Below are 9,719 nucleotides of genomic sequence, written 5' to 3' on the forward strand. Positions count from 1 at the left end.
GCTTTATCAATTGAAACTCTGTAAAGTTGTGTGTAAAGGAATAAAGGAGTTGTTGGAGTTTTACTGCCTCTAGTGTTTATTTATTTTGGAATCTGCAGTGATATGTACTTTTTGGTACGTATTTCGCTTCTCACCAAAAATGCCCCAGGTACGATTATGCCACGAGACCAGGTAGAAAATAAGGCATTATAAATACCTTCATACAGACTACCTTCATTTTTGTTTAAATAGGCTAAACCTTTAAATTAACAGATTGATTTTTGCACATGCTCCATAGCTACTGTATACTGGTATATGTCCACTTGCCCTTACAGTGGAATTTTGAATTCACTTGTCTTCATCAAATAAAAGGCTCGGTTCTCTCCCAAATCTTACCTAGGTGAAGGTTAAAGTTCACATGTTTCCCACCACTATACGTCGATTTTTACAAGAAGCTGCTATGACAAGGGCCAGGGGCCACAGTTGAAGAACAGTTTTATGAGCAATGTGTTCCTTGTTACAGCCTTGAAAAGTGCATATAAAAAGCTAATGCTGTTACAGGGTGTAATGTATTTGTCTAATGTCTTCTGCTGGCATAACACACCTAAAGATACTGCATTAAATTCAATTGAAGGATGCAATTCTGAAGCGGTATTTCAAAATGATTGGGATGACAGTAATAATACTTACGAATTCCAGCAATCGACTCGCTATGTGAACTGTTCCTCTGTAATTCCTTCTAACCTCTCCGTTTGACTTATTGCACTCCCACTTGTGTTTGATTAGCTTTGTACTCTTGCAAAGTGGAAAAAAAGCTTGGCTTAGCAGCTTGAGGTGACAGGCTGTATATATTAATGGCCATGATTAGTTATTAGTACTTGCTCCCACATTAGCGACAGCAGGGCAGGAGCGTCTACGCTACAGGAACCGCCAGTATGGGGGCCCCTGCCAGAAGAATTTCTCGGGACATCTGTAGGAGCTCTTGTGAAGCCTTTAAATCAAGACTGTTGGATACCAGCTGTACTTTTGTAATAAAGCTACCAAGCAGTTAGCCGCAGTTTCAGTCAAACTGAGCTCAGAGACAAAGAGATGACAGTCAACTGTAACAACACAGGCAAATGAACAACAGGCAAATGAAAGGATCTTGACAGCCCGGGTGGCAACAGGCATCCCCTTCCAGTTTTGGTCATGGGTTGGCTTTGGTCCACCTTCATGGGCAGGTTATTTTCATCAGAAAACCATTTCACTCAACAGTCCTGGGGGTTTATACGCGGAGCTCAAGAATTCAATGGCATGACTTTACCCCAGTGTTGTCATTGATATATTAGCATCTGCACTTCACTCCTTTTATATATATATATATATATATATATATATATATATATATATATATATATATATATATATATATATATATATATATATATAATTTCAAGTGTGGCAAATTCTTTTTTATACTACTGCAGGTTGTTGTTTTTTTAAGTGCGCAGGATGAAGTAAACCCCCAAGCATAATTTCAGCCAAGGTTTAACCTCCTGGAATGCAACTTTGACAGCCATTTCCCCCCGGAATGGGACTGGGCTAATTTTGACTATAGTCAAAAGAAATGTAAGACAGTGCTGCATTGATGATATATTTTTAGGCCAAAACCCAGAGAGGAGTGATTATTTTATCACTTCCAGTGCCATTGTCTACAAGTCAAAGGATTTTTATTATTATTTTTTTATTTTTTTGTGGGTTTTTGGTTATGATTGACATAAGGTCAGCTCAAGAGGTTCAAAATCCTGAATGTGTTTATAATCGCACTTTTGCAAACTATTCTAACTCAGATTTTCAGATAAGAAAGAACGTTCCATACTGTTGCCATGGAAACCCATAATTCCAAACAGCTCTGAGAAGACCATTTCGTTTTTTTAATCTAGTATTACAGTAATCACGGAATAAACATATCTTTGTCCCCCGCCCCAATTTTAATTAAGAATTTTAAAGTATGCTCATCATAGAATAGGTGTACATGTATGCACTTTATTTATTTATTTATATTTTAAGATAAACCGATAGATCCAGATGGGGAAAAATGTAGTTGTTGTTGTTAAAAATAAATAAAATGTAGACAATAGATTGAGATGAAGCACACTGTTTTATCAAATTTAATTAATAAGTTTAGAGAAAAAAAAGGCAGCATATAAACAAACTAAATATGTTTATATAGATTTTCTCCGACTGTCCTCATGGACTGTTTATTTCCAAGGCATAAGTGTATGGCTGGCTTGACAAAAACAACTGATTTGCACCGATTTAATCTGCAGCTACACAATGTGATGGGGAATATATTTGACTTAATAAAAGTGTTTTAAAGACTCTCACTGCATCACATCAGAAGCAAGGTCGTCTATTTCAGCCTGTCCTCAAATCATGTCATGCAGACATGAAAGTTGTAATTTCATGTAATGCTGTGGACATCAGAATGCATTCTAGTGAATGTTGCTTGAGTCCAAGGAGGAAGCTATGAATGAATACACTTCCCAACATGAAATTTTGCTTCTAAGATTGCAGCTAAAAATAATGTTGACTTTCAGATGATGTCTATCTGGCTTGTCTCCAAATCTGAACCTGCAACAGCATATGCCTCTCACCACCATATGCTTCACTTCAAGGAATGGGTCCAAAGATGAAACTTCATGAAAATAACTGCTTTGTTTGTAGAGTGTTTGTATGCCACATAGGCCAAATGGGCCAAAACCGCATGGTAATTTCACTAAATTGTTTTACTTTGTGCTCTGCTAGGAGGGGTCAGGAAGGTTGGCTGATCACTAGCGTCACTACTTTTGAACGTCTACAAACCTAAACCTTTTCAAATTCACAGATTGTGTGCAATAATGAAAAAGTAGCAAAGTTGCTTTACTGGCCGTCTTCTATTTCCTCTCACTGTGTTTGGAGGTCTGGTCTAGGTTTATGAGTCCTGGCCTTTGACACCATTAACAAGACCTTGTTGCCCTTTGCCTTCACAGAGGGCTTTAGCACATGCGATTAAGGTACAGGCACATGGTCATCTATAGGTCCTTGCCATCATCCTCCTGGTACACATGGCTGCAAACCATCATGATGAGGAAGCAGCATTCCACCTACAACAAAACAGAAAATAATCAGTCAATGGGATGGAGGGGGAAAATTATAGGAAGAATGGGTGGTGTTGGCGCAGTGGATAAGACACATGGCTGTCAATGGGATGGAGGGGGAAAATTATAGGAAGAATGGGTGCTGTTGGCACAGTGGATAAGACACATGGCTTTGGTGTGGGAGACCCGGGTTCGAATCCACTTTTAGACACCAATGTGTCCCTGAGCAAGACACTTAACCCCTAGTTGCTCCAGAGGCGTGCAACCTCTTATATATATATATAGCAATTGTAAGTCGCTTTGGATAAAAGTGTCAGCTAAATGAATAAATGTAAATGTAAATACAAAATATCTGCCACTATAAATATTAACACTGCCAGATGCTAAAACTACTGCAGAGTGTCGTTCAAGAGATTTAATGAAATGGCTGCCAGATGCCGTCTATTGTGCCATGTATTTGTCAGCTGTCTTCAGAATTGCAGGTTCTGAAAAAAAGATGTGCTATGTAAATATATGTCTATAGATTTTTAACTTGATTACTTGAATGGAAGCTGATTGCAGTAATTCCTTGCACAGTGTACCAAATGAAAGAACTAAACAATTATCAATTATAATAATCACTTACCGGCTATGAAAATGTTCCTCTAATAAGGGCTCTGTTTTTATTGTGTATTAAATTATTTTACTGTGTGTTTCATTAAAAGTAGACATTAAAAGAGCAGTATGTCCAAAAATAAAACCTTATATATATATAATGTCAGTGAATCATCAGTCACAGCCACCTCTATGAACAAAGTCACCTGTACCCACTCACACCCGATCCCAGTCACTGGACTACTGATCACCTGCAATTGCAACCACCAATCACACCAGCTACAAAGCCAGTTCCTTGATTCCCTTTTTTGTGAAAATTCTCCAAGGACATCCATCCTCAGTCTTCAGCAAAGACCCTTTAGCTCAATATTCAAGATTCTCACCTGCCATTTGCTCCTCACGATCCATGCAAGTCTTTCAATAAATCACCTTCTAAATCTTCTGTCCTGTTGTTTCTGGCTCGATTTGTGACAGAAGACTGGACCAACACAGACGCTTCTATGGATCCCCGGTCTCCCGCTCCTGCGGACTTACCGCAGGGGCTGGTCAACACTCTTCATGCCTCTCTCATGCCACCACCCAGCCTTCAGTCTGCCTCTGCCAGTTCCATGGCTATGCCTGTTCCATAAACAGGGGAACCAGCTGAATGTGTTGGCTCTCTCAAGTGGTGCTGCATATAGAGATGCAGCTGGAGAAATTCAGAACAGAGCACACCAAGGTATCATTCCTGATTTCTCTCCTTTCTGGCCATGCATTATTATGGGTGAAAGCAATATGGAATGCCAACAGCATCATAATTTACTCCTATAAGCCTCTCACTAACCACTTCAAGGAGGTATTTGGCTCCACTACAGGAGAGCTCTCTGTTTCAGACCAGTACCTGTGGCTGCGTCAGGGTGCCTCTTCCACCAATGACTGCACCGTGCAGTTCCGAACAAGTCTGTCTCCCCGGCCAGCTGGCCCCCAGTACCAGAGCCCATGCAAGTGGATTCCACTCAAGTCTCTCACGAGGAACTCTCTCCCTGACTTGCGGCAGGACTCTGCCTCTATTGCACCACTACTGATCACTATATTAGGGCCTGCCCCGTCAACCCACCACTTCCTGCGGTGAGTACCATTCAGCTAGACCCAGAGATGTCCAAGCTTTCAGTGATTTCAGTGCAACTATTCATGTTATGTTACAGTCTCAGCCCTGGTCGACTCAGCATCATTGGGCAACTTCATTTCGCCAGGCGTCCTAAGTTGTCTTCAGCTGCCATCATGCCCAGGAGTTCCGAATCGATTCTATCCAAGGAAACTCCCCAAGGGTAGAGTTTACCCTCTGTCCATCCCTGAGTGCAAGGCTATGGAGGAGTACATCAAGGAGGTTCTATACCAGGTATTTGTGACTTTATATACACTGAACAAAATTATAAATGCAACATTTTTTGTTTTTGACCCCATTTTTCATGAGCTGAACTCAAAGATCTAAGACTTTTTGTACACAAAAGGCATATTTTTCTCAAATATTGTTCACAAATCTGTTAATGAGCACTTCTCCTTTGCTACGATAATCCATCGAACCTCACAGGTGTTGCATATCAAGATGCTGATTAGACCGAATGGTTATTGCACAGGTGTGCCTTAGGGTGGCCACAATGAAAGGCCACTCTAAAATGTGCAGTTTTATTGTATTTGGGGTCTGAAAACCAGTCAGTATCTGGTGTGAACACCATTTGCCTTATGCAGTGCAACACCTGTCCTTTGCATCAGGTTGATCAGGTTGTTGATTGTGGCCTGTGGAATATTGGTCCACTCCCCTTCAATGGGTGTATGAAGTTGTTGGATACTGTCAGGAAATGGAAGCATCAGCGCAAGTTCTACTAGAAGTACTTAATGCCACGTCACATATTACACTTAGATCTAGCCAACTGGCACTCAACACAAAGGATATAAAAGCCTTCTACTCACCCTTCATTGTGTTTGCAGATACTGCTGTGACGTTTCTTGGGCAAACTGTTGTGTGACTTATTGCCTGACTTTCCCTGGGTTACTTAGTTAAGTTCGTCTCCTGCAAACTATTCGAGCTTGTTGGCATTGCTCTGGTGTCGCGGTGAATGTTTGCGGAAGTTTGGTAGTGTTGGATGATATACAGGCTTCGGAGTATTCTCGCCAGAGGATGTGAAACATTGGCATGAGTTCTGTGTGCTTTCCAGGGTTGCCAGGTTTTATCAAAACCACCAATTGCTTTTCAAAACTAGCCCAATCACATCCGATAAGGAGTTCCCCAGAAAAAACACATTCCAGCTGCCAAATATCACATTATTGGGTTCACTTCAACACGCGGACTTGAATAGCAACCTGCAGCAACAGTGTTAAAATAGCCAAATTTAGCTGGGAAAAAAGCACGGACTTGGCAATGCCGGTGCTTTCTGAGACCATTTCTGCACCAGCATCCTCTGAATAAGAGCATGAATGTGAACGGACACGTTTTCTTGCTATGCTCAAACACTAAAGTTTTCCCAATACACAATATATTGACTAACTAATCATTTCATCATACTTTCCACTATTCTGTCATTATTTTACTATTCTCAGGAAATATTTAAGGCAATTACCTCTAGCTTAGATATGTGACATTACTTTGCTCTATTAAATAACTAGCTAGCACTCTTTATGTGTGGTGAACATTAAAGTATTCAATCTTAGAATTTGCACTTGTCAAGGTCTTTCTATAGTCAGATGTTTTTATTTACTTCCTATCTATAGATGACTTTCTCTCTGGATTTCCTCGTTAACTTCGTCAATGTTTGGACTTGGAGTTTGTAATTGCTACTATGTTAATTTAGTTTGTGCCCTGTGACTTTAATATCCTGGACAATGTATGTGCACTCATAACATCTGCTTTAAAGTTCTGGAAAAATATTTGAGTAAGGGCGTTCTTTGTGCTTTTACAGGATTCAATAGCTATTGAAGTTTAATTGGCTAGTAAGGCATCGTTGTTAAATGTAAAGCATTTTTATCCTTCTGCAAGGGTAATGTATCAATATTTATTTTTTTTCTATCTTTGTCCTAGTCCATATATTACTAATATTTCTTTAACTTGTATTTCATGCAATCTGGTTTCTTTGAAGGTTCACTCGTCAGGTTTCTATGGTTAAATGGAGTCTATCGAGGTTTTGTGGGAGTTAAGCCAGAGAATAGTTCTGTTTTACAGTTCTGATATTTATGCTTATTTTATTTTTTTTTTTACTTTATTTGATCATTTTACTAACTTTGGCATTTCATGGCAATGCAATTATTTAGATTCCATGGCTGCAGATGCAGAGAACCGTGACTCTCACCTCATCTTTTACACAGCTCACTCTTTGGACTGGCGCTATTATGAATGCAGGCTCTATCAAGCTGATGGATACGTGGTCCTATTACATTTGAGTTCTAGGCAAGATTCGGCTCAATGCTCAGCATGCATCTTAAAGTCCACATGAACCGGAAGTTGCTGCTGACTTTATTTCAGTTTAGTGACATATATTTCCAAAATGAATGTATTACAGAGCGGAAGAAAATGTTCAGATTTTGATTAAAGATTACGAAGTCAAACAATTGTATTAATTGTTTACATCAAGACTAGCAATGTGCGCTAGTAAGTAAAGTCTATTTGATTTCATGCAAACTTTAAGCTATAATCAAGGCTTGTTTGTTTTGTGCATCTACTGGTGTTGGTTCATTCTGTCCCTCATACCTATTGACTTCGGTCTTACTTGGCAGTTGTGGCCTTCACATTACATGGACTATTGTGGCACTTTGTATAACTCATTTTTTTTTTTTTTTTTTTTAAGTTTGTCCATTTCAGTTTTGAAATTCAGCCTAACATGGCCTTCACATATCACAGCCTGTCAGGGTCTTCCCTTAACATTGAGTTTCCCAAGCTCAGCTGGCCCTCGGCTCAGCTATCCAGGCAGAGTGTGAGTGTGTGGCCAGCAGCTCACTCTCACGCATGTGTTTGTGAGGCAGCTCTAAAGCACTTGCCCCGATATCTGTTTACCGTATCTGGCCCAAGTCAGGCTGTAGAGTCCAAGCCACTCCTGGCAATGACTCGGCTCGGTTCAGTCATAGATGGTCACATTTAATAATATAACAATAAATAACATAAAACTGTTTTAAACTTGCCTAAAGATCTTTACAGTATCTTATGCTAATTACATGTTGAGAATTTGTCAAAAACAAATGATCTGCTATATTTCTTATTTCTTAATGTATGGAAGAGTGAGGTAGTTGTTTTCAAATAACCTCAACTAAATGCATTAGCTAGTTTCAGCTATTTTTATCATGAGAATGTACTGTAGTCATATATGCATGTTTGTCTGAGATCATATCTCTGTCCTGCTTTTACAGATGCTAAATATAAGCAGACTATACATGTACAGATGCTCATCTCTGTCAAAACACACGTGACTACAACACAAACATAGGATAAGTTAATCACTTTACTTAGTACTTCACTCTGGATGTAAAGACACACAGGAGGAACTGATTATTTCTCTTAACATGCTACACATTTCTTTTAATATTTATATGTTTTGTAGTCACCAATGGAAGCTAAAGGAATGACATACATTACTTTGACATCTGTGAACACTGAGCAGTGGTTGGAGTCCAAGACAATTAAATCATCTTTATTATACTTCTGACTGAACTAGGAAGGAACATTGGAGACGATCAGAAAGTAAGTTCAAGTAAAATGTTGGCATTGACCATTTCACCATGTTATTTTCGGCAGTAACTGAGGGGAATATTAACTGAAGAGACCTGATTAACAGCAAGCTTTGGATCTACTGAATGTGTATTTTTCAAGCATTTTATTGCAGGGTTCACTTATTTTTCTGCATAGCAATGACTGGTGAAAAGTGTTTATTAATTTACTTCAATGTATATTTAACCAGAATTAGGTCTGTTACGTTTGACCAAACCTCTGACTTTTGTTTTTCTGCAAAAGCTCAAAAGAAGGTACTTTGAAAAATGCTGGTAATCAAACCCTAGCAAGTTTGTCAGGTATGGACAGTACAAAGGGGACAAAATGGTTTTCATATTTTGGGTAAACTCTCTGTTTAATTGGCATGCTTCACACTAAAAATTAGTCATGCTGGGCACAGCCACTTATTTTGATGCCATTGCAGTGCTGTAAATAAGTACATTGCTACAACATAAATTTTATGTAGTTCACAATGACGCATTACATTAGACCTTTACTAACAGATACTTGTATATTATTTGCTCTTTATAGGTGCAGAAATAAAAGCTCCCAAACAAAGATGTCACCAGATTATGTTTGTGATGTGGATTATGATGTGGAAAGACATGTTACACCATCGAAACCATAAATCCTGAGCAGTTTGAAAATGGGCAGCATCCGAGGAAAAGTACCATAGTTTCACTTAAATTATCCATCCGATAAGTAAATAAAAGTACAAAATGGTTTTAATTTTAAAACTGTGCTATTTACTAAGTTGTGGTGTATCTTTACAATAAGGTATCATTAGTTAACATTTACAAATTGTTGATCTTTTGATACTGTTAAATAGCAACATCTGTTCTTTGTTGTTTCATGTTAGCTCTGATTCATTAAACAATGTCAACAGGCACAACTTTTGTTCTTAACAATGTATTAGTAAATGTTGAAATTAACTAGGTTGATATGTTAACTATGGTTAATGTTAAGTATTTTTCATGTTAGTTCATGTTGGGTAGGTAACGTCTGGGTTATGTATGTAACAGTCGTTCCCTGAAGGAGGGAACGGAGACGTTAGCAGAGTGGGTATATGAGGAGCAGCACGAGCAACTCGCATTCAAGTCTTCAATGAGGAGCCGAGCCCAGAGACCCGGCCGTTCAGCGGAACAGCGATGTGGCAAGGGGACATACTGTCTCCATTCCCTCCTTCAGGGAATGAGGGTTAAATAAGTAACCAAGACGTTCCCCTTCAGTCGGTCACGTTCTACGTTACATCAGAAAGAGACTGACGAATGGGGTCCCTTACAAAACACCAGATG

Source organism: Carassius gibelio, chromosome A10 (assembly GCF_023724105.1).
Source record: "Carassius gibelio isolate Cgi1373 ecotype wild population from Czech Republic chromosome A10, carGib1.2-hapl.c, whole genome shotgun sequence".
In the NCBI taxonomy this organism is placed as follows: domain Eukaryota; kingdom Metazoa; phylum Chordata; class Actinopteri; order Cypriniformes; family Cyprinidae; genus Carassius; species Carassius gibelio.